We start from the raw sequence: 25,479 nt of genomic DNA on the forward strand, positions 1-25,479 counted from the left end.
GATTCATCTCTAAGGTAACACAGGGAGTGGCACTAGCACTTGGGGCAGACTGGAAATTACATTGTGCATATAGGCCCCAAAGCTCAGGACAGGTAGAGAGGATGAACAGATATTAAAGGATACTTTAACTAAATTAGCCCTGGAGACTGGCAGGGACTGGGTGACTCTCCTCCCCTTCGCCCTATATAGGGTGAGGAACTTCCTGTACAAGATCGGACTGACTCCCTACAATATCAAGTTGGGTCTGGCTTCACCTATTATATCCAATTTAAAACCTGAGGTGCTTGCTGAATTTGATGATCACCAACACCTTTTCTCCCTCCAAATGTTACAACGAATCCATGAGCAGTTGTGACCATAACTGAGGGCCTTCTAAAAGACTGGGCGACCTCTGGGTCCCCATGGATACCGGCCAGGTGACTGGGTGTAGGTGAGGAGATGCCAACACCAGACACTTCAACCTCGCTAGAAGGGACACTACATTGTGATCCTGATCACACCAAATGCTCTCAAGGTCGATGGGATTACTCCCTGGGTCCAATACACCCATGTCTGGCCAGCTGACCCACACGCCATTATCATGGACTTTGTTCCAGAATGGAAAGGCCACAATCCCCTAAAGCTAAGACTGCACCGTTCTCACTTTCTCCACTAATGTTGCTTATGCCTGTCCTCTTCATGCCAGAACCAATTCCCATTAGCCATTTAAAAATGTGCACCCAATTCAGCCTTACTTTTTTTTTTCATATTTTGTAAATTTGTTTTTTTTTATTGGTGTTCAATTTACTAACATACAGAATAACACCCAGTGCCCGTCACCCATTCACTCCCACCCCCCGCCCTCCTCCCCTTCTACCACCCCTAGTTCGTTTCCCAGAGTTAGCAGTCTTTACATTCTGTCTCCCTTTCTGATATTTCCCACACATTTCTTCCCCCTTCCCTTATATTCCCTTTCACTATTATTTATATTCCCCAAATGAATGAGAACATATAATGTTTGTCCTTCTCCGACTGACTTACTTCACTCAGCATAATACCCTCCAGTTCCATCCACGTTGAAGCAAATGGTGGGTATTTGTCATTTCTAATAGCTGAGTAATATTCCATTGTATATATAAACCACATCTTCTTTATCCATTCATCTTTCGTTGGACACCGAGACTCCTTCCACAGTTTGGCTATCGTGGCCATTGCTGCTAGAAACATCGGGGTGCAGGTGTCCCGGCGTTTCATTTCAGCCTTACTTTTAAAGTCTTTTAAGGTTTAAAAAGATGGGAGCATCTTAAGTGTAGAGAGGCTTTTGCAAGCAAGGAAGGGGGTTATGTGCTACCCCAAAAGAGGAGTGTTGCTTCTTTACTGGCCACTCAGGAAAGGTCCGGGAATCTGTGGCTAAAGTCAGAAAAGGTTTGGCTAGACATAAACGGGGGCAAGAACAGCAACAAGGTTGGTTTGAATGATGGTTTAATCATTCCCCTGGCTCACTCGGAGACCAACGTGGACCCATGGTTGGGTCTGCCCTTAGGATCCTCTGTGAGGGGGAAATGTGGAGGCTGAGAAAAATTAAGGCCATTCCACCTCAAGTTTAGCATTATCACAAGTACAGCCATCTTAGTCCCCTGTAAAGAAGAGCTGAACTTTACAGAAAAAAACTGCAGAATGTCCTCAGCAGGGAATCCCATATCACAAGACAACAGCCCAAGCCAGTGGCAGAAAGCTCCATATTAGAATGAGAACAGAGCTCCATGCCCTTGAAAGCCCCATATCAGAATGTAAACAGAACTTGAGAAATTCCTCCACCCCTTCTGAAAATCCCATAGACCAGCCCATAAAAAACCCAGCTGTAACCCACTTCGGGGTCAGAGTGCCTGCTCCACTGTGTTGGGTATACTGGGATCCAAGCTCGAGCTTGCTAATAAACCCTCTTGCACTTGCATCGGTGTCGGCTCCTTGGTGGTTTCTCAGATTTGCAATCTTGGGCACAACAGATCATCATTAAGGAGGGCATGTGATGTGAAGAGGACTGTGTGTTATACAATATGCTAGCAAATTGCATTTAAATAAAGACAATATAAACGACCTTATCCTGGTTCCCCTGCTGGAACATCCTACATGGACTTGATGAATCAGACAACAGACACTCATTCCCATAGACTTGGAGCCTGGAAACCCTGAGGTCCAAGAGTAGGCATATGTGGTGTCTGGCGACCACCCACATCCTAGCCTGTCCATTCCCTGTCATCTCACATTGGTCCAGCGTGCGGGGAGCTTTCCCAGTCTTGGTGTATAAGGGACCTGATCCCATCATGAGGCTGCACTCCTTCTGATCTAAGTGCTACCCTAAGGCTCCACCTCTGCCTCACATCACATGGGCGACAGGTTTCAGCATGCAGATGGTAGAGGTCACACCCAGGGAACTGATATCAGCACCTGAAGGATCAAGGAGTTGTTCTATGCAGGAGGGAGCTCCTCCAATCCAGATCCTCACCATGAGGATCCTCATGGGTTCAGTAAAAGCTTGTGGTCTCTGCATGTGCACAGTGTATACCTGATCTTCAGAACCAGCTGGTGACCTTGGGGAGAGGACAGCTTCCTCCTGAGGCTCCACGTAGGACCTTGGTGTATTTTTACTATAATTTTGTGTTATGTGCTTCTTCCATATATCGTTCATCTCCTTTCCCAGAGTATCAGATATTTGTCTACTTAAAATGACCATTTCTCTCTTTTGTCTTCCCAATTTCCATACTTGTTTAATGTAATTAATCTTCACACCATTATTTTGTTCTTAAATTTTTCTCTTTAATGTTTATATTATATGTATATGGTATACTTATTTTTTCTAATTTCATTTTATTTATTTTAAGAAAATTTTATATGTATTCCTACAAGAGGTATACATATGTGATATGTATTCCTACAAGAGGTAAACCCACCATTTGCTTCGACATGGATGGAACTGAAGGGTATTATGCTGAGTGAAATAAGTCAATCGGAGAAGTACAAACATTATATGGTCTCATTCATTTGGGGAATATAAATAATAGTGAAAGGGAATAGAGGGGAAGGGAGAAGAAATAGGTAGGAAATATCAGAAAGGGAGACAGAACATGGAAGACTCCTAACTCTGGGAAATGATCTAGGAGTGGTGGAAGGCAAGGAGGGCAGTGGATGAGGGTGACTGGGTGGCAGACACTGAGGGGGGCACTTGATGGGATGAGCACTGGGTGTTATTCTGTATGTTGGCAAGTTGAACACCAATAAAAATAATTTATTATTTAAAAAAGCAAAATGATCCACATGAATTTTTATCAGGGAAATACAAAGGAAAATCACAAGGAGATACCACTTCTACAACTCAGAATGGATACACTAACACGGCTGGAAATAACAAATATTGCAGAGCATGTGGAGAAAGGGAGAACTCTTCCACTGTTGGTAAGAATGAAAGCTGGTGCAGGCTCCTCAGATAATGGAATCAAATTTATTCAAAAACTGAGAATAGAGCCACCCTATGAACAAGCCATTGCTATACTGGGTATTAGCTTCAGAGACACAGATTTAGTTAAATGAAGGGTCACCTGCACCCCAGTGTTCACAGCAACGATGTTCACAATAATTAAACTGGGAGGAACTATGGTGTTCCTTGACAGGAAAAAGCATAAAGAAGATGTGGTTTATATATAAATTGAAGTATAATTAAGTCGCTAGAAATTATGTATAACATGAAGGAACATTCACATCAACATGGTTAGAACTTGAGGTATTATATTGAAGAAAATAAGCCAATCACTGATACGCAATGATATGGTCTCAGTCATATGTGGAGTATAAGAAATATTGAAAGAGACCAAAGGGAAGGAGTGGAACTGACCGGGGTAATACTAGAGAGGAATGTAAACCATGAGAGTCACTTAACTCTGGTAATTAAACTGAGGGTCACTGGAAGGGAGGTTATTGTGGGGATGGGGTAACTGGGTGATGGGCATTAAGGAGGGTACATGATGTAATGAGCACTGGGTGTATAGGAAATTTTTGAAAATTGGATTTAATTAAATAATAATAGTAATAATAATAATTTATTATTATTAAGAAGAAGAAGAAGGAGGAGGAGGAGGAGAAGGTGGAGGAGAAGGAGAAGGAGAAGGAGAAGGAGAAGGAGAAGGAGAAGGAGAAGAAGAAAAGGTAGAAGAAAACTTTAGCCTGTGCTGGCTGCTGTAACATCTAAATTGATTTAGCAAATCAAAGAACGACCTTCATTTCCTATAGTTCTGGAGTCTGCGACATCGTACATCCATGTGCATGCAGATGTGGTGTCTGGAGAGCACCCACGTCCTATTCTGTCCTTTCACTGTCACCTCACATGGAGCAGGAGGCATGGAGATTTCCAAGTCCTGGTGAATAAGTTTCCTGATCCCATCATGGGGATCCAACTGCTGACTTACATGCTCCCGAAGGCCCCACCTCCTCCTCCCATCTCATGGGCCTTAGGTTTCAACAAGGGGATGGTAGAGGTCACACACAATGAGCTGATATCTACACCTGAAGGATCAATGAAAGGACCTCCTCCAACTTTCTTCCCTTATTTTTCTTAATTGTTTAGTGGCATTTTTCACCACACCATGTTTTTGAATGTTACCTGATAACTCCTGGATCTCGAGTCCTACCTGTTCTCCTCTTGCCCTACTTGTCAAACTGTTGTGACTGCCTTAGTGTGCTCATAATGACTGCTTTGAGAACTATGATTTTATTAAGTAATATTCCAGACTTCAGACTTTGTGTCCATGTGGTTCTTTGTAATGCTTTTTGCATGTCAATCTTGGCTTTTAGGTGTCAAGTGTCCCCATAGAGTGATTTTATCCTACCCCTTAAATTGTAGAGGTTTTATTCATATGTCCTTATGCACATTTCAGTGAGTCAGAGTTTTGGCCTGTGCTCCTCTCCACAGGACTTACTGGCCCTCTTGAAACACCTGATGGACAGACTGACAGGGTTCCTGAGATATGTGGACCCCTGCTGTATCAAGGATCACATGATTGTGCTAAATTTAGAATATAGCTGAATTTCAGTGTTTCAGGTAATGTACTTGGATTTGTAACTCTCTATCAACTCAGTCACTGTGTGTCACTCCAGTCAAATCTGTGATTTTCTGTAATGGCTTTGATAAGCTTACCTGATGCCGAATGAGCTGCATTCATGCAGAGTTTGGGATATAATAAACTGATGTCAGGATGAACATTTTCCATTGTATAGCCTATATGTCTATTTTTCTTATCCCTCCTAAATGAACTGTGTAATGCTGCCTTTCCACTGTAAGTTTTTTATGAATTCCTTTTACATTCAAATAGTATATTCCATCTAAGAGAAGAAAAATATCTACCCTTGAACCCTTCGACAGATTTATCGGGTATTTTTGATAATAAGTGTGGCAGGAAACTGTTGAAGGAGCCTCGGTGTCCATTGAAAGATGAATGGATAAAGAAGATGTGGTTTATATATATAATGGAATATTACTCAACTCTTAGAAATGACAAATACCCAACATTGGATTCGATGTGGATAGAACTGGAAGGTAGTATGCTGAGTGACATAAGTCAATCGGAGAAGGACAAACATTATATGGTGTCATTCATTTGGGGAATATGAATAATAGTGAAAGGGAACAGAGGGGAAGGGAGAATAAATGGGTAGGAAATATCAGAGAGACAGAACATGGAAGACTCCTATCTCTGAGAAAAGAAGTAAGGGTGGTGGAAGAGGAGGAGGGTGGGGGTGGTGGTGACTGGGTGGTGGGCACTGAAGGGGCACTTGACAGGATGAGCACTGGGTGTTATTCTGTATGTTGCCAAATTGAACACCAATAAAAAATAAATTTATTAAAAAATAATAAAATAAAAGGAAAAAAAACAAATGTGTCAGGAAAATTCAGTTTCAACTAAATTCCACTCTGTGCCTCTAATCAACCTTAAATTTGGTTTTCTCAGATCAGTCCCTCTGACCCTGTGGCTGTGCACACGACTTCTATTCTGTCTCCAAATCTAACACATTCCCACTTTGTTTTTTATCTTGTGCTTATCTATATATATATTTTTTTAATTTATTTTTTATTGGTGTTCAATTTACTAACATACAGAATAACACCCAGTGCCCGTCACCCATTCACTCCCACCCCCCGCCCTCCTCCCCTTCTACCACCCCTAGTTCGTTTCCCAGAGTTAGCAGTCTTTACGTTCTGTCTCCCTTTCTGATATTTCCCACACATTTCTTCTCCCTTCCCTTATATTCTCTTTCACTATTATTTATATTCCCCAAATGAATGAGAACATAATGTTTGTCCTTTGAATGGATCATATGCATCAGGAAAACTGCCAGAAGAGCCCAACAACCAAAAGGTGCCTGTGTCCACTTCACAAAGACATGGAGTCTCGCCTATAATATTCCTGAAATTCTAGTCCGTGGGAAAACTACCTGCCCTCCTAGAAGCCCCATCTCACTGCTAGGAGGTGCATTGCTCTTTATGTCACTTGTTGGATGACCTTAGGTGTATGAACCCCATAGGTCAGCATGTAATTCCTGCAGCATAACATAATGATTGTACAATATTGAATAGGCTTGTACAAACAAAAATAAGTCCATAGGATCCAGAATCAGAGTTGGGGGCGAAATAATCTTAGGACATTCTGAAACAAAATACCAGAGTTCAAGATGGACAACCAACATATAAATCAGAAAGAATTCAACACACCATCTTTAGTATAAGAAAATATGGGAGGAAGAGTTAAGATGTCAGAGGATTAGGGTGACTCAGGACTTGTCACATCCCTGGAATAGCTGGATGCTTATTGAATCATTACGAACATCGAAGAAATTGATCAGAGATGAAAGAATATAAACTGAAATACTCATAAAAAAATACTGAGTATCTGTGTGTGTGTGTGTGTGTGTGTGTGTGTGTTTCTTGTGAATAGCAAATAGAATCTTAAAAAATAATACTGAGCAGGTTTTGGAGTGTTGGAGCTGTGGAGTGTTGACGTAGGGGAGAGTCAACTATTGGGATGACAGTAAGAAAGAGGTTGCTTGCTGAAGCTACTGTCAAGGATTTTAAGGACAAGAGAGGAACGTGTGACCTTTAGAATTCTGATCCTGCACTGGACCCCGAATTTATAGCAGCAATGTCCACAATACCCAAACTGTGGAAGGAAAAACGGTGTCCATCGAAAGATGAATGGATAAAGAAGATGTGGTCTATGTATACAATGGAATATTACTCAGCCATTAGAAACGACAAATACCCACCAATTGCTTCGATGTGAACGGAACTGGAGGGTACTATGCTGAGTGAAATAAGTCAATCAGAGAAGGACAAACATTATATGGTCTCATTCATTTGAGGAATATAAAAATAGTGAAAGGAACTAAAGGGGAAAGGAGAAAAAATGAGTCAGAAATATCAGAAAGGGAGACAGAGCATGAGAGACTCCTAACTCTGGGAACGAACAAGAGGTGGTAGAAAAGGAGGTGGGTGGGTTGGGGGTGACTGGGTGATGGGCACGGATGTGGGCACTTGATGGGATGAGCACTGGGTGTTATTCTGTATGTTGGCAGATTGAACACCAATTTAAAAAAAAAAGAATTCTGGTCCTGCATGGAGCGAACCTGGTATGATGGTACTCAAGTGGCAAAGTGGGGAAATTTCCAGGATCTGTGGTCCCCCTGAGTCCTGCAAAGAAAAAATGGCACCATGTGACGGATGATTAAGAAGAACAGGATTCTGGAGATGGGTAAACATTATGTCTGAGTGCAGGCGTTGTGATTTGTGTTTCCATAAACTGAACCCTGTTTGGTCCTGTGACTTCTACCTGAGACCAGCAAGCAGAAAGTAAGAGACCATGAGACCCTTGCTCGGAGGACCATGCCAGGTCCACACCACAGAAATCCCTCTTATTGACGTTTAGAGACTCATTCATGTGCCAGAGATAAACCAGCTTAGACACAAGCAGGGTCAACATGGGGTTCAGTTGTAAACTGAGGACAGAAAGGGCTTGATGGCTCTCCTGTGAGGGCTCCCTGAAGACTGGAAGTGCAAACATTCAACTCCAGGATAGAGGTAGGAGGCCATGTTCAGAAGAGCTCTCTGATGCAGCCAGGAAGAGAGTCATAAAATCCCCAAAACTAGCCTCAACAAGGTAGGGTGTGAGCATCTAAAGAGGAAACTAAACCAATAGCAAATGATAACAATCCATTGCCAACTGCACTGTGAATTTACAGATTCATCCAAGCCCATCTCAGGTCCAGGTCTGCACACTGCCAGAGGAAATGTGTGCTCCATCCCTTGTTCCATCCTCTCACATTATGTTCTGAGTGTGCGTGTTTGGAGACAGCTGGTATGTGTATAAATATTAGTGAAATTGGCAAAACCAACTACTGCCTTGCTTCTGGGCATTTGGAGCTGCTCCACTGCCTTGCTGACCATGAGTGGACTAACCTTCCCTGAAACAGCTTCACCGTCACGTAAGTGCACATGTAGACTATGGATTAGGATGGTAGGGATGTTAGATATTGATATGACCAGGTCATTTTACCTGGTTTTTGCATATCCCATGACAAAAATGATTGCATTTAAATACAATGATAAAGAGTAAATAGGTCATGTAGGATCCCTTGAGGGGTTTCTTTGAGGAAATCCTAAAGGAAATCTGAACTCATGCCCAGAGGGAGAGTCACTGATGCAGGTGGTTTTGAAATGAGGGCACAGGGCACCACATGTTCGCAAGTGACAAGGCACATGTCACAACCATCACTACAACACAACCCTGTAAGGTGTGGAGAGACACAAATCCCACTGGGTCATCACATTCTCATCTTCTGGAAACGTTGGAAAAGAACATCCTTATACTGAAGATCCAAAGTGTCTGAGTATCTCTGACTCTCTTGTATCATTATTCTCCTTCTGTGTGTCCACTGTGACTTTTGACAGATACCTATGGTTTGCAACAGGTTAGTTCTAGTTCCAGATGAAAAATGCACCCTTCACTGGATAAGGGAGGCTAACGGATACTTTTCAAAACAAATACAACAGGGCAATGCCAGAGCATCAATGTGTCCCTAATATCTCTGTGTGTGCCATAAAAATCTTAGGATTATGTGTTCATACTCTGCGAAAAATGTCCAGGATGATTTGATAAGAATTGCTTTGATTATGTAGAAGGTTCTGGGCAGCATAGAAAATTTTACAATAGTTATTTTTCATTTTGTCTTAAATATTTTTTATTTATTCACGAGAGTCACAGACGGATGTAGAGACTTAGGCAGAGGGAGAAGCAGGCTCCCTTCCAAAAGCCTGATGCAGGACACCATCCCAGGACCCCAGGATCACAACCGGAGCCAATTGCAGGCACTCAAACTCTGAGCAACACAGGTGCCCTGACAATATTCATTGTTCTAATCCATAAGCACAGAAGTTTTTCCACCTCTTTGCATCTTCTTCAATTCCTTTCCTAAGTCACCAAATAGAAACATTTTGGCCAAAAAAAATCCTACAGCTGTTGGGCAAAACAATCTTTTCAGAAAAGCTCTATTATAAAGTCTTTATCATCAAGATAGCCTGGTACTGGCAAAAACAACTCATAGATCAATGGAAAAGAGCAGAGAACGCAGAAATGGACCCTCAACTCTATGGGCAACTACTCCTCAAGAAGCAAGAAAAAATATCTAATGAAAAAATGCCTCATCAATAAATGGATCTGAAAAAAATTGGAGAGCCACCTGCTTAAGAATGAATGTGGACCATTCAGCTACACCAAACACAAACATAATCTCAAAATGGATGAAATACCAAAATCTGAGACACGAAACCTTCAAAATCACAGAGGAAAATTCAGGTAGCAACTTTTTGTCCTCAGCTGCAGTGACTGCTACCATGGCACCTTTCAAAAGGCATAGGAAACAACAGGGAAACATAGGGAAAGCCAACTATTAGGACTTCATCATGGTAGAATCTGTACAACAGTGCAACAAGCGACAAAATGAAAGGCAACATACAGAATAGGAAAAGATATTTCCTTAACAACATCAGCACCCAACAAAACAAACAATCCAGTGAAGAAATGGAGAGAAGGCACAAACAACCATTTCTCCAAAGAAGACCTACATATGGCCAACAGACAGATGAGAAAAATGATCCACATGACTTGTCATCAGGGAAATACAAATGAAAACCACACTAAGATCCCACTTATACAACTCAGAATGGATAAAGTAACAAGGCTAGGAAACAATAAATATAAGCGAGGATATTGAGGAAGTGGAACTGTCTCTTTCACCTTTGGTGGGAATGCAGGCTTGTTCAGCCACTCCAGAAAATAGAAAGGAATGTCCTGAAACAGTGAGAATAGAGCTGCCCTATGATGCAGCCACTAAAGTACAGGGTATTTACCACAAGTACGTAAATTTAATGAAATGAAGGGACCCCTGCACCCCAATGTTCACAGCAGCAATGTCCACAATAGTCAAACCATGGGAGGAATCATGAAGCCCCTCTACAGAAAAGTGGATAAAGAAATGGTGGAAGGAGCTTCAATGTCCATCGACAGATGAATGGATAATGGAGATATGGTCTATATATACACTGGGACATTACTCAGCCATTAGAAACAACGAATACCCATCATTTGCTTCAATGTGGATGGACGTGAAGGGTATTATGCTGAGTGAAGTAAGTGATTCAGAGAAAGACAAAATTTTATGATCTCACTCATAAAAAGAACATAAGAAATAGTGCAAGGGAATAAAGGGGAAAGGAGATAGAATGAGTTGGAATGATCAGAGACAGTGACGGTACATGAGAAACTCCTAAGTATGGGGGAAAAAAACAATGAGAGTGGAAGGGGAGATGGTCGGGGGGTTGGGGATCCTGGATGACAGGAGCTGAAGAGAGTAATTGTCGGAATGAGTACTGTCTACTATAGTATATGTTGGCAAACGGACTCCAATAAAAAATATACTCAAAATGTGGTTTATATATACAATGGGATATTACACAGCTGTCAGAAATGATGAATAACATGAAATAACATTTCCTTCAACATAGGTGGCCCTGGAGGTATTATGTTGAGAGAAATTAATCACAGAAAGGCAATGATATGGTGTCATTCATATGTGTAATATAGGAAATATTGAAAGAGACCATAAAGGAAGGAATGAAAATTAGTGGGGTAATATTACAGAGGAAGACAAATCATGAGAGACCCTTAACTCTGGGGAAAAAACACTGAGGGTCACTGGAAGGGAGGGGGTGGGGGATGGGGGGAACTGGGTGATTGGAGTTAAGGAGGGCACGTGATGTGATGAGCACTGAATGTGTATTAAATATTAGTAAATTCAATTTAAACAAAGAAAAAATTACTTTAGGCTGTTCCAAGTCCTGGAATATTGTACATGGACTGGATTGAGCAAACCACAGACACTCATTCTCACAGATCTGGAATCTGAGATATCTGATGTCCAGGTGCAGGCACATGTGGTGTCTGGAGAGCACCCAGGTCCTAGGCTGTCCTTTCCCCATCACCTCACATGGGGCCAGAATACAGGGAGATTTCCCAGTCCTGGTTTATAAGGGCCCTGGATCTATCATGAGGCTGCACTTCCTGACCTCAGTGCGCCCCTAGGGCCCCACCTCCTCCCCAAATCCCATGGAACAGGATCCTGTCCCCACCACTGACCCACAACACACACCGGAAGCTAGTGGCCTCCCTGGCACCATCCAGGCATTTATGATGTGATGAGAGGCTTGCCTGGCTCTCATCAGATATGAAGGTGAAGGTATTTAAAGCTTGTTCTCTCATGATTGTGTGTGTGTGAGTGACCTCAGAGTCCACCTCCCTACCATGTCATGCTGGGAATCTTTCTCACTCCCAGGTCATTTTTAACATTTTTGTAGAATGTCTCTTTTCACTTATGTTGAATGGAGATTACTGAATACTATGATGTGCAAGAGAACAGTTATCTTGGGGTCCTGTGATCCAAAGGGAGTGCCAATATGACTCATCAAAATGTTCAGATGACATGAATGGAGTAATTTGTAATTGATTAATATTTCAGGTCAGGAAAAGTTAAGTACAAGTAAGTGCAAGTGCTATAGTTGAATTCTAAGTCTCTAGGAAAGAGACTGAAGAGGTAAACACACAATTAAATGTTCAGAGAGACTCCCTGGGGGAAACTGTTTCTGAGAGGAAGCCCAGACCCCAACAGGAAACCTACCCAGAACCTCCATCTACACCTGCTCATGGGCCTTCAAGACAAAAGTGGTGAGGAGTGTGCACCCCCTGGTGGTCCTGATCCCCTTCTACAGGGAGGTTTGTGTCTGGACTCACACTGAGGTCCCCTCACTTTGTCACCTGCACAGTAATACACCGCTGTGTCCTCAGCTCTCAGGCTGTTCATCTGCAGATACAGCGTGTTCTTGGCATTGTCTCTGGAGGTGGTGAATCAGCCCTTCACAGCGTCTGTGTACCTAGTGCTACTTCCACCACTGTTACTGTATGCGACTCACTGCAGCCCCTTCCCTGGAGCCTGACAGACCCATCACATGCAGTAGATACTGAAGGTGAATCCAGAGGACACAGAGGAGAGTCTCAGGGACCCCCCAGGCTTCACCAGGTCTCCCCCAGACTCCACCAGCTGCACCTCACCCTGGACACCTGTAGACACAAGACATCCTCGTCAGGAAACTGTCCCACATCCCCTGTTTCTCTCACTCAGCTCAACTCATAGACTCAAGTTCCCTTGTTCTCCATGAATTACCTTATAAAAGGTAATTTACTTTCTACAAGGAAAACCCAGCTGAGCACAGACTCCATGGTGGTTTGTCTGTGTTGTCTCATGAGCACTGAATGGTGTCAACTGTTGATCCAGGGCCTGGGGCTCCTCTCCAGCTCTAGGGTCAGGGCTGGGCTGGTTTAACCAGTGTAGGGACATCCTTATTTGTGTGTCCTCTGACTAGTCAGCTCCAGTCTTAGATTCATTTCTTTACAAGCTATATACAAGCATTACTTCACAACGGTAGATCACATTCTTTTGGTGGCACAGTGGATTTATGATATTCTTCAATCAACGTATTTATCTTTGCATTTCTGTGCCTTTTGAATGTCTCACATTAATATAGTCCATTTTTAAAGAGCATTTTTTTCTTCTTAAGTAAGTGTGATCATAAATATATTTTTTTAAATTTTTTTTATTTATTCATGATAGGCACACAGTGAGAGAGAGAGAGAGAGGCAGAGACACAGGCAGAGGGAGAAGCAGGCTCCATGCACCAGGAGTCCGACGTGGGATTCGATCCCGGATCTCCGGATCGCGCCCTGGGCCAAAGGCAGGCGCCAAACCGCTGCGCCACCCAGGGATCCCCATAAATATATTTTTAATACCAGTGTAAAGGGGAATGTTTTGTATATTTTATACAAAAAATTTGTTGTTAGTGTGTAGAAATTAACTTTATAGTCTATTTTGATTTGATATCCTGAATTTTCTCTGAGTTCATTACTTACTTTTAAGTTTTTTTTTTTTGTTTTGTTTTGGAATGATTTTCCTCGTTGACTATGTATATGTAAACAAATTATTTTATTCCTGTTGAATGAATTTAAAATCTTTTATTTTATTATTGCCTCATTTCTACGGTAATGTTTGAATTGGTGGCATTGATGTTTTCCTTCTCTTCTGTCAGACACTTTCTTCTAATATTTTGTTTGATATATGGCAAATCTACGAGAGCAAATGAATTTCGTTTTGCATGAGGATGAGCTCCCTAATATATGGTGTGATGTGGGATTTCAGGACAGGACAGGAAGTCTGCTCACAACTTCTGCCCAATTCTCATTGGAGTTACTGGTGGCTGTTGAGCTTGATACATTCATTTTATTTGATATATTCATTTTAGATATGAATTTGAGCCTTTAATCTGATAAGACACTTCCAAATATCTTCTCCCATTCTGTAGGTTGCCTTTTAAATACACTGATTCCTTTGCTGTGAAAATGCTCTTTCTTGATGAAGTCCCCATACTTCATTTTCCATTTCTTTCCCTTGCCTCTGGAGACACGTCTAGAAGTGGTTGCAGCTGAGGTAGAAAAGGTGCTGCCTATGTTCTCCTGAGGATTCTGATGGTTTTCCGACTCATTGAGATACTTCATCAACTTTGAGTCCATTGTTGTGAATGATGTAAGAAAAGTGTCCCCTTTCATTCTTCTGCATGTGGGTCTCCAATATTCTCAGTGCCATTTGTTGAAGAGACTTTCTTTTTATCCATTGGATATGCTTTCCTGTTTTGTCAGGATTTATGACCACAGACTTCAGGTACCATTTCTGGGATCTCAAACTTTTCTATTTATCTATACGTCTGTATTTGTGCCAGTACCATAGTGTCCTGATGATCACAACGTTGTAATTTACCTCAACAACCAGAATCGGGATATCTACAGCCTTGCTTTACTTTTTCAGGATTGCTTTGGCTATTTGAGGTCTTTGTGGTTCCCTAAAAATTATGTAATTGTTTTCTCTAGCTCTTTGAAAAATTCTGGCAATATTTTTATTTTTTTTATTTTTTTTTCTGGCAATATTTTAATACGGATGGCTTTGAATGTGTCACTTGCTTTTGGTAGCATAGATATTTTATCAATATTCATTCTACTAATATATGAGAATAAATATGTTCTATCTACTTATATATTCCTTATTGAGTTTCATACGTTTTCTGGAATGTTTAGACCATACACCCATTGCTCTTTGGTTACGATTTTTCCTCATCATTTGATGATTTCTGGTGCACTTATAAATTGCATCCAGTCCTTGATTTTCTTTTTGCTGCAGAGCAGATTTCTTTCAAAGAAATCATAGGTTTATTTTTCTTTTTTTTTCTACAGTTTCACTGACCCTTCTGAGCCTACTCGGATTATGTTGTTCTTTGCTGTTGAGTTTAATAAGTTCTTTATAGATCTTGGATAATAGCCCTTTATCTGATAGATCATTTGCAAATATCTGCTACCATCCCGTAGGTTGTCTTTTCATTTTGTTGACTGTTTCTTTTGATGTGCAGAAGCTTTTGATCTTGATGGAGTCCCAATAATTCAATTTTGCTTTTGTTTCTCTTGCCTTCATAGATGAATCATGCAAGAAGTTGCTGCAGCCAAGTTCAAAAAGGGTGTGAAAAATAAAAATATATGCTATTTTTTAATTTGTAAGATTAATTAATTAATTGATTAATGTATACTTTTTATTGGAGTTCGATTTGCTATCAATCCTCATCAGTGTCCTGCCTCATGTGATAGGACATAGGGTCCAGCAGCATGGGTATTGAATCTGTGTAGGAGGAACAGTGAGCCTTTTTGTGGGACGTCATGTCCATGTTCTACAGGTACGTGCACGATGTTTACACTCTGTTAACAATCGTCCATGGATATCTTGATGTGCACAGATTTGAGACACAGGTGTCCACATGTCTACCCATCCATCTTCACCAGCCCATGACTGAGCAGGGAGCCCATGCAGGTGGAGTGGGGGGAAACATGGGGAGCAGTAGCCTGGCAATATGTTTTACCCTAATCTTCACTCTGCTAATGCACTGGATATGCTCCCATTTTAATCAGGTCCTGGAGAAGACCTGTATTGCTCTGTTGTTCCCTTTGTGGATGGCTTTTGATGCGTCCCAGAGCTTTACCAGGAAACAAGGGTTTTGAGAGACATACTGGATTGTATGATTGTGATTTAATGTTCATTGATTGAAATTTTGCTTAAATTCTTTAATTTCTTCATTGACTCATTTCTTCTTCAATAAGATGTCCTTTTATGTACGTTTATTTATTTGTTATATATTTTTTAATTGAAGGTTGATTTCCAACATATAGCATAGCACTCCAGACTCATCTGGTCAAGTGTTCCCCTCAATGCCCTTCACCCAGTCACCCCATGCCGCCATCCACTTCTCTTCCCACTACCTCTTATTCGTTTCCCAGATTTAGAATTCCCTCATATTTTGTCACCCTGTCTATTTTTTTCCACTTATTTTCCCTCATTTCCTCTATAATTCTTTACACCATTTTTTATATTACCTGAATGAATGAGACCATATAATGTTTGTCCTCCAATTGACCTACATCTCTCAGCATAATACCCTCCAGTTCCACTCACGGTGAAGCAATTTGTGGGTATTCCTCCGCTGTGGTGGCTGAGGAATATGCCATTGTAAATATAGAATACATGTTCCTTATCCATTTATCTTTCGATGAACACCAGGGCTCCTTCCACAGTTTGGTTATTCTGGACATTGCTGCTATAGGCATGGGAGACCAGGTGTCCTGGCATTTCACAGCATCTATATCTTTGAGGTAAACCCCCAGCAGTGCAATTGCTGGGTCGTAAGACAGTTCTATTTTTAACTCTTTGAGGAACCTCCACACAGTTTTCCAGAGTGATGGCACCAGTTCACATTCCCACCAACAATGCAAGAGGGTTCCCCTTCTCCACATCCACTTCAGCATTTGTTCTTTCATATCTTCTTAATTTTCCCTATTCTCACTGGTGTGAGGTAGTATCACATTGTCATTTAGGGGCCTTCCATGTTTTTATTGGTTTTGACTTGTTTCATAGCATATTGGTCTGAACATATTCATGGAGTGAACTCAACCATTCTGTACCACTTGACACATGAGTTGTGACCATGTATATGATCAATTCTGGAGTATTTTCCACGTACAATAAAGAAGAACGTGTACTCTCCTTTGGGAAAAATGCCCTGATATATTTGTGAAGCATGTCTGATCCAGTATGTCTCTCAAATCCTTTGTTTCTTGTTGAGCTTCTGCTTAGATGATTCTCATTGATATCAGGGGACATTGAAGTCCCCACTGTAAAGGTAATAGTAGCCATGAGTGTCATTAAGTTTAGGGTTAATTGGTTTGTGCACTTGTCTTCTATGAAGTTAGCAGTGTGAATATTTTGAAAAGGTAGATCTTCTGTTGGATAAACAATTTTTATGATATAGTATCCTTCTCCATCCTTTATTATAGGCTTTGTTTTAAATTCTAGATCAGCTCCTATAAGCATTGCTCCTCTTCCTTCCTCTTGATGTTCATTGACATGATTAGTGGGAGTTTTCTCCCTCACTTTCAACCTGGATATGTCTTTTTATTGAAAAAGAGAGAGTCTGCTGGAACTCCTGGGTAGCTCAGCTGTTCAGCACCTGCCTTTGACCCAGGGTATGATCCTGTAGACACAGTATCAAGTCCCACATCAGGCTCCCTGCATGGAGCCTGCTCCTCTCTCTGCCTTTGTCTTTGCCTCTCTATGTCTCTCATGAATACATAAATTAAATCTTTAAAAAGGAAAGAAAAAGAGTCTTTGCTATGATTTTCTCAAATATACATTCTGTCCTCTCTCTTCCTTCCCTTCATGGGCCCTAAATATTTTAATTTAGTTTGAACTAATGGCACTAGTGATTTTTCAAGCCTTTCATGGTCCATTATTTGTGTGTCTCTACTTTCCACACCTTCATTCCTTTCTATCACCTTGACTTTGATGTCACCTATGCTCCATTCGACCTCATTTACCATGGCTGTTACAGCATCTAGTTTAGACTCTATCTCACATTGATCGCTTTTAATTTACAACTGAATTGGTTCATTTCTACATTAAGTTATAATGTAGTGTGTTTTAGCTTTCCTGAAATGCAACTAGTAACTTTAAAATTAATATCCTGTATTTGAGCTCTTATTTTTTACTTTATCCTTCTTAATTAGATCTATGGCAGAGAGTATTACCTCTGGTTCTTTCCTTTGTCGTGAATGGCATATGCTCCAGGAATTGTATTACTGGGTATTTACCCCAAGCACACAGATGTAGTGATGCAAAGGGCACTGGAACCCCAGTGTTCATAGCAGCAAAGTACACAATAGCCAAACTGTGGAGGGAGACATGATGTCCACCACAGAAAAATGGATAAATATCATGTGTAGTATACACAATGGGATATTACTCTGCCGTCAGAAATATCAAATACCTACCATTTACATTGACATTGATGGAACTGGATGGTATTTTACTGAGTAAAATAAGTCAATCAGAGGACAATTATCATATCATTTCTGTCTAACGTGGAATATACATAACCTTTCAAAGTAACATTGGCTAATGCTGGCAAGCCTGGTAATCATTAGAGAGGGGGACAGAACATGAGAAACCATTAACTATAGGAAACAGAATGAGGTATAATACTGGGGAGGTTAGTGGGTCTATTGGGTCATTGTGTGGTGTGCATTAAAGAGGGTAAATGATGTCATCAATACTGTTATAAGCACCTGATGGATTATTGAACATCAGAAAAGAAGTATGTAGTATAAGTTGGCTAATTCAATGTAACAAAAAACAAAACTATTTTATTTAAAAATATTATTGTAGCAATTGGTAGGTATTTGTCATTTCTAATGGCTGAGTAATATTCCATTGTATACATAAACCGCATCTTCTTTATCCATTCATCTTTCGATGGACATCGAGGCTCCTTCCAGAGTTGGCTATTGTGGACATTGCTGCTAAAAATCAACGTGGATGGAACTGGAGGTATTATGCTGAGTGAAGTAAGTCAATCGGAGGACAAACATTATATGTTCTCATTCATTTGGGGAATATAAATAATAGTGAAAGGGAATATAAGGGAAGGGAGAAGAAATGTGTGGGAAATATCAGAAAGGGAGACAGAACGTAAAGACTCCTGACTCTGGGAAATGAACTAGAGGTGGTGGAAGGGGAGGGGGGCGGGGGCTGGGGGTGAATGGGTGACAGGCAGTGAGGGGGGCACTCGACGGGATGAACACTGGGTGTTATTCTGTATGTTGGCAAATTGAACACCAATAAAAATCAATTTATTATAAAAATAAATAAAATAAATAAAAATATTATTGTTTCAAAGAAGATGTGGTCTATGTATACAATGGAATATTACTCAGCCATTAGAAATGACAAATACCCACCTTTTGCTTTGATGTGGATGGACCTGGAGGGTACTTTGCTGATTAAAAAAGTCAATTGGAGGGATCCCTGGGTGGCGCAGTGGTTTAGCGCCTGCCTTTGGCCCAGGGCGCGATCCTGGAGACCCGGGATCGAATCCCACGTCGGGCTCCCGGTGCATGGAGCCTGCTTCTCCCTCTGCCTGTGTCTCTGCCTCTCTCTCTCTCTCTGTGACTATCATAAATAAATAAAAAAAAATTAAAAAAAAAGTCAATTGGAAATGGATAAACATTATATGGTCTCATTCATTTGAGGAATATAAAAATTAGTGAAAGGGAATAAAGAGAAAGGAGAGAAGATGAGTGAAAATTTCTGTGAGGGTGACACAACATGAGAGAAACCTAACTCTGGGAAATGCACAAGGGGTAGTGGAAGGGGAGGTGGGCAGAGTGTTGGGGTGACTGGGTGATGGGCACGGAGGGGAGCACTTAGTGGGATGAGAACTGTTATTCTGTATGTTGGCAAATTGAGCATCAATAAAAAATAAATTTATTATTAAAAAATGATGTATTTTTATAAAAGGTATTTTTGATAACAAATGTGGCAGAAAAATTGTTTCAATTCTTTTCAATCTATGCCTTTAATCAAACTTAATTTTGAATTTCTCAGATCATTCCCCCTGACCCTATGGGCTATGTGCAGGACTTGTCTTCTGCCTCCAAATCTAACATATTGCAACTTTGAATGGATCACATGCATCAGGAAGACTGCCAGCAGAGCCAACCAACCAAAAGACGCCTGTGTCCACTTCACAAAGACACGGAGTCTTGCCTATAATATTCCTGCAATTCTAAATTTAGAATTTAGCTGAATTTCAGAGGGTTTCAGGTAATTCAGTTCTATTTGTAGGTCTCTAACACCTCAGTCACTGTGTTCCACTGCAGTTAACTCTGTGATCTTCTGTAATCACTTTGATGAGCTTACCTGATGCAGAATGAGCTCATTCAAGCAGAGATTGGGATATAATAAACTTGTGTCAGAACGAACATTTTCCATTGTATACCCTATATTTCTATTTTTCTTATCCCTCCTAAACTAACAGTATGTTGCTGCTTTGCAACTGTAAGTTTTTCATGAATTCTTTTTACATTCAAATACTATATTCCATCTAAGAGAAGAAAACTATCTACCATGAACCTCTTTTACGGATTTATCAGGTATTTTTAATAACAAATCAGCAGGAATTTTCCGTTTCAAACCAATTTCAATTTGTGCCTCTGATCAACCATAATTTTGGTTTTCTTAGATCAGTCCCCCTGACCCTGTGTGGTGCATACAGGACTTTTTTTCTGTTTCCAAATATAGCCCATTCCATCTTTTTTTTAATGTTTTATTTATTCATGAGAGACACACACACACAGAGATGCAGAGACACAGGCAGTGTGAGAAGCAGGCTCCATGCATGGAGCCTGATGGGGGACTCGATCCCTGATCTCCAAGATCAGGCCCTGGGTTGAAGGCAGCACTAAACTGCTATGCACCCAGGTACCCCAATTTCCATCTTTGAATGGATCATATGCATGAAGAAGACTGCAAGCAGAGCCCACCACCCAAATGGCACCTGTGTCACCTGCACAGGGACCTGGAGTCCTGCCAATAATATTCCTGCAATTCTGGTCCTTTGGGAGCATCTTTGCCCTCCTTGAAGCCCCAGTCTCACTGCTAGGTAGTGCATTGCTCCTTATCTCACTTGTTGGATGACCTTATGTTTATGGACCACATATGTCTATAATTACTTCCTGAAACATAATATAATATTAGTACAACACTCAGTAGGCTTGTACAAACAAAAAATGTCCTTAGGATCTAGAATCAGAGTAGGGGTGAAAATAAGTTTACGATACTCTGAAACAAAACACCAGGGTCCAAAGTTCACCTCCAACATACAAATCAGAAAAAATTAACCACACCATCTTTAGTATAAGAAAATATGAGAGAGAGAAGTTAACATGTCAGAAGGTTTAGGGGACTCAGGGTTTGTCATATATCTGAAACAGCTGGTTGGTTATTGAATCATTTCAAACATCCATGAAATCGATCAGAGTTGAAAAAGCAACAACAGAAGGACTCCTAATAGAATACTGAGCAGGTTTTGGAGTGCTGGAGCTGTGCGGTGTTGACATTGGGGAGATAAAATTGTAGGGATGACAGCAGGAGGGAGGTTGCTTGCAGAAGCTACTGTCAAGAATTTTAAGGACTGGGATCCCTAGGTGGCGCAGCGGTTTAGCGCCTGCCTTTGGACCAGGGCGGGATCCTGGAGACCCGGGATCGAATCCCACGTCAGGCTCCTGGCATGGAGCCTGCTTCTCCCTCTGCCTATGTCTCTGCCCCCCTCTCTCTCTCTCTGTGTGACTATCATAAATAAATTTAAAAAAAATTTAAAAAAAATAAAAAAATAAAGTCTTTATCATCAAGATAGGCTTGTACTGGAAAAAACAACACATAGATCAATGGAACAGAGCAGAGAACACAAAAATGGACCCTCACCTTTATGGAAAACTACTCCTCAAGGAGCAAGAAAAAAAATATCGAATGAAAGAAACTCTCATCAATAAATGGTTCTGAAAAATCTGGACATCCACCTGCATAAGAATGAAAGTGGACCATTCAGCTACACCAAACACAATTTCAAAATGGATGAAATTCCAAAATCTGAGACAGTAATTCATCCAAATCCTAGAGGCAAATTCAGGTAGCAAATTTTTGTCCTCAATTTCAGCGACTGCTACCAAGGCACCTCTCAAAAGGCATAGGAATCAAAGAAAAAAATTAACTATTAGGACTTCATCAAGATAGAATCTGTACAACAATGCAACAGGTGACAAAATGAAAGGCAACCTACATAATAGGAGAAGATTTTTCCTTAACAAATTCAGCAGCCAACAAAACAATGAATCCAGTCAAGAAATGGGGAGAATACATGAACAGGAGAAAAAAAAAGATGTGGTTTATATATATTTTGTGATATTACACAGCTGTCAGAAATGATGAATATCATGAAATAACATTTCCTTCAAAATGAATGGAGGTATTATATTGAGAGAAATAAATCAATCACAAAAAGGCAATGATATGGTCTCACTCATATGTGGAATATAGGAAATATTGAAAGAGACCATAAGAGGAGGAGTGAAACTTAGTGGAGTACTACTACAGAGGAATACAAATCATGAAAGACACTTAACTCAGGGAAAAAAATACCTGAGAGTTGCTGGAAGGGAGAGGGTGGGGATGGGGCAACTGGGTGATGGGCATTAAGGAGGGCACAGGATGTAGTAGGCACTGAGTGTGTATTAAATATTGGTAAATTCAATTTAAACAAAGAAAAACCTACAGAACAGGGCAAGATATTTCCTTAAATTCAGCAGCCAACAGAACAATGAATCCAGTCAAGAAAAATGACTTATCCTGTCCCCACTCCTGGAACATTGTACATGGACTGGGTGGAGCAAACAACAGACACTCATTCTCACAGATCTGGAATCTGGGATGTGTGAGGTCCAGGTGCAGGCTGATGTGGTTTCCAAAGAGCACGAAAGTCCTACCCCGTCCTTGCCGCATCAACTCACATGGGACCAGTGTGCAAGGAGGTTTCCCAGTCCTGGTGTATAAGGGCCCTGATCCCATCCTGAGGCTGCACCACTTGACCTAAGTGCTCCCCTAAGGCCCCACTTCCTCCCCAAATCCCATAGAGCAAGACCCTGTCCCAACCACTGACCCACAATGCACACCCTGAGCCAGTGTATTTCCTTGGCACCACCCAGGCATTTATGACATAATGAGAGGCCTGCCTGGTTCTCATCAGACATGAAGGTGAAGGTGATGAATGGTTATAGTCTCGTGATTGTGTGTATGTGTGTGAGTTACCTCTGAGTCCAACTCCCTACCATGTCATACTGGGAATATCTCTCACTCCCCAGACACGATTAACATTTTTGTAGAATGTCTCTTTTCTATTGTGTTGATTGGCGATTCCTCTGTACCATGATGTGCAAGACAGCATGTTAGCCTGGGGCCCTGTGATCTACAGTGAGTGTCACTGGGACTCATGAAAATGTTCAGATGATGTGAATGGAGTTATTTGTAATTGATTAGTATTTTGGGTCAGGAAAAGTTAAGTACAAGTAAGTGCAACTGCTATACTTGAATTTCTAAGTCTCTGAGAAAGAGACTGAAGAGGTAAACACATAATCAAGTGTTCAGAGGGGCTCCTTGGGGGAAACTGCTCCATGGAGAGGAAGTCCAGACCCTGACAGGAAACCTGCCCAGAACCTCCATCTGCACATGCTCCTGGGCCTTCAAGACAGAATTGGTGAGGAGTGTGCATCCCCTGGTGGTCCAGATCCCCTCCTACAGGGAGGTTTGTGTCTGGGCTCACACTGAGGTCCCCTCATTGTGTCACTCTCACAGTAATACAAGGCCGTGTCCTCAGCTCTCAAGCTGTTCATCTGCAGGTACAGCGTGTTCTTGGCATTGTCTCTGGAGATGGTGAATCGGCCCTTCACAGTGTCTGTGTAGTATGTGCTCCTTCCATCTTAGCTAATAGTTGCGACCCACTGTAGCCCCTTCCCTGAAGCCTGGCGGACCCAGCTCATGCCATATCTACTGAAGGTGAATCCAGAGGCCACGCAGGACAGTCTCAGGGACCCCCCAGGCTTCACCAGGTCTCCCCCAGACTCCACCAGCTGCACCTCACCCTGGACACCTGCAGACACAAGACATTCTGGTCAGGAAACTGTCCCACATCCCCTGTTTCGCTCACTCACTTCCACTCACATACACAAGGTCTCTTGTTCTTCATGAACTATCTCTTAAAATAGCAACAAGGAAAACCCAGCTGAGCACATACTCCATGGTGAGTCGCCTGTGTTCTGTCCTGATCCCTGAACGGGGTCACCTCGGGATTCTGGGGCTGGGGCTCCTCTCCCAGCTTCAGGTTCGGGGCTGGCCTGGTTTAATCAGTGGAGGGAGGACCCTATTTGCATGTCTTCTGACTATATAACCAGCTTCAGACTTACATTCGAGTCTTTAAATTCACAACAAGTGTTGCTTCAGAATTCTATAGAAATTTGTGTAGCTGGCACTATGACTAAAGAAATTTCTAACGTGTAAGTGGAGTTATTTGCATTTCTGGGTGCAGTTTCAAAAGACTCTTATCAATATAGGTAATTTTCCATAGAATATTTTATCTCCTTAATAAATTTTAATCCTAAATATTTATTTTTGAAACCAGTTATGGTGGATTATTATGTTAATTTTGTGTAGGTAATTTGTTGTTAGTTTGTAGAAACATATCTTTCTTTTATTTGCTGATTTTATATCCTGATTTTTCCTGAGCTCTAAGTTATTTCTTCCAGATTTTATGTGAGGTTTTTACTCACTGACTCTCTGAAGACATTGTCATAGGCAAACAAATTACTTTCTTTCCAGTTTACCAATTTTTCTTTTTCTTTATGTAGTTTTCTTCCCAGGTTTTCTGGTAGGTCCTCCAGTCTGGGGCAGAAAATATTTCTCTCTTGTCTTTTGGATCCATTGTCTGATCTAGTCATGCAGTTGATATAAGGCAGACCTAGAGGAGAAAATAAATTTCATTTTGCATGTGGATGACCTACCTCATATAAACTGAGAGTCGGCAACTCACCTCAGGACAGGGTGTCTCTTCATGTCTTCTGCCCATTTCTGACTTTACTTTTCCCCTTGTGTTTGTTTACCTTGATATTTTATTTGTTGATTTTGGAAACCAGCCTTAATCTGAAGATAGATTTGCAAATATCTTCTCCCATTCTTTTTTATTATTTTATTTATCTATTCATGAGACAGAGACGCAGAGACATAGGCAGAAGGCGTAGTGGGCTCCCCACAAGAAGTCTGATGCTGGTCTCAATCCCAGAGCCCTGGGATTATGCTCTGAGCCAAAAACAGATGTTCCAGCTACACAGGCATCCATATCTTTTCCCATTCATTTGGTTTCCTTTTAATTATGTTGAGTGTCTCCATAGCTGTACGACAACTCCTTCCTTAATGTAGTCCATAGAATTCATTTTTGATTTTGTTTTCCTGCCCTTTGGTGAGTCGAGTACCAAGAACTGTTGCAACTGAGGTCACAAAATCTCTTGGATTTTGTTGATTTCTTGCCTCACATTTAGGTCTTTCATCTACTCTGAGTTCATCTTTGTGTGGAGTCTAAGAACGTGGCCCAGGTTCATTCTTCTACTTGTAGCTGTCCAATGTTCCCAACACCACTTGTTCAAGAGATTGTCCTTTTTCCAGTTGATAGTCTTTTGTACTTTGTCGAGGATAAGTTGATCACGGAGCTGTGTGTCTATTTCTGGGTTTCCTCTTCTATCCCATTGACCTATGTGCGTGTTTTACTGCCACTATTATACTGTCTTCACGATCACAATTTTGAAATCTCCAATTGTGATATCTTCT

General features: G+C 41.2%; 1 pseudogene; it reads right to left on the reverse strand.

Moving 5' to 3' along the window:
* Positions 1-23,345: 23,345 nt before the first annotated feature.
* On the reverse strand, positions 23,346-23,963 carry LOC119876537 (annotated as a pseudogene).
* Between the last annotated feature and the right edge of the window lie 1,516 nt (positions 23,964-25,479).

This window comes from Canis lupus, chromosome 8, assembly GCF_011100685.1.
Source record: "Canis lupus familiaris isolate Mischka breed German Shepherd chromosome 8, alternate assembly UU_Cfam_GSD_1.0, whole genome shotgun sequence".
Classification (NCBI taxonomy): Eukaryota; Metazoa; Chordata; class Mammalia; order Carnivora; family Canidae; genus Canis; species Canis lupus.